This window comes from Microcebus murinus, chromosome 24, assembly GCF_040939455.1.
Source record: "Microcebus murinus isolate Inina chromosome 24, M.murinus_Inina_mat1.0, whole genome shotgun sequence".
Classification (NCBI taxonomy): Eukaryota; Metazoa; Chordata; class Mammalia; order Primates; family Cheirogaleidae; genus Microcebus; species Microcebus murinus.
The window spans coordinates 20238024-20239433 of record NC_134127.1 but is presented as its reverse complement, the minus strand read 5'-3'; positions in this window follow the sequence as shown (position 1 = coordinate 20239433).

Here is a 1410-nt window from a genome sequence, read left to right as displayed (position 1 = left end):
ACATCATGCTGCATGTTTTCATATGTTCCTGTATTTTTCTTTCCTAGCTCTTATCAGAAAATTATTACACATGAATTATCAGGAAAATGGGTGGCAGAATAACACATACTAGTCTAGCATTTTACTAGAGGCTTCCTTAAAAGAGACTACCATGATCCAAACCAGTATCTCAAATAGTGAGGATTTTGACAGACAGATAATTTTGAGGAAGCCTGGCCCCCAAATCACAGCATGTCAAGGCCAATTATGCTTCTCAATGGTGGCCTTGGGTCACAGGGTTTTTTAATGTGTAAATTATCCAAACTGGTATTTTTCTTTTGTAGCAACGGATTTCCAAAACAGAGTCCTGATGTACAAGTCAGAAACTCTGGTTCTGCTCCCCCCTCTGTCTCCAGAGGGTCTTGACCAGGTCACTCAACCTCTCCGGGTTCCAGGCTCCCTAACTGTAAAAGCGGGTCCTTGGGACGAGACAGTTTCTACCGTCTCTTTGGCTCTAACCTTCTGTGGCTTCACAATTTCTTGCATGAACCATAGCTGAATCCAGGGGTGTAGCAGTAGCAGGAGGAGGAGGTCACGTTGGTGCTGGACCAAGAAGGATTCTGCCTTAAAATGTAGAACTGCCAGTTCTATCTGAGCTTGATTTACTTGGCAGATGGAATGGAGTAGATGCTTCTTGGGATCTTGTTTTAAAAAGGAGCTGGTCACTTCCGATCGCTGGGCCACAGTGTACTCACCTATATAAAACAGAGAAGGACGAGATCTGCGATTCCCAAGGTCCCTTCGGCTGTCTAGCGTACAAAGCTGTGACTACAAGGCGGTTCACTGCTAAGCTAGAGAGAGGGGCCTTGAGCTCAGTGCAGGCCATGGGGTCAATCTCGGGAACTGGGCTCCTCACGTTATTTCTTCTCATAATCGTTGCGTGTGTGTCTGGGGGCGACGGCAACGCTGTTTTCCTCAGAATAGTCTCTAATACATGCAATTTGGGGGCGAGAATGAAATCCTGTCTTTCTCTCGCGAATTATGTTCACTTCAACAGTCACTGAATAAGTTCGAGCTTCCCCTTCCTCATCTGTGAAATAGGGATAGTTACTGGCAAAGTTGTAATTCTGTCAAGAGCCGAGCAACAACGCCTCGTCCTTGTCAGGTTTTCAAGTGTTCTTTTCCATCACCCTCAGGCGCACGACGGAAAGATAAACTGAGGTATCATACGCACGCTGAGGCTCGCTGTCAAGCAGACGGGCTCGGGCCAGCGGGAAACACGACACAGTACGGGGTACTCTGGCTACGCCACTTCCACAGCTCGCGACCCTGAGGCTGAGCGGTGCCCGGGTGGGCGGGCGGAGGAGCCCAGCCATGGAACGCCAATCATTTTGGCAAGGCCCCGCCCCTCGCCGTGCGCGCTCCCGACAC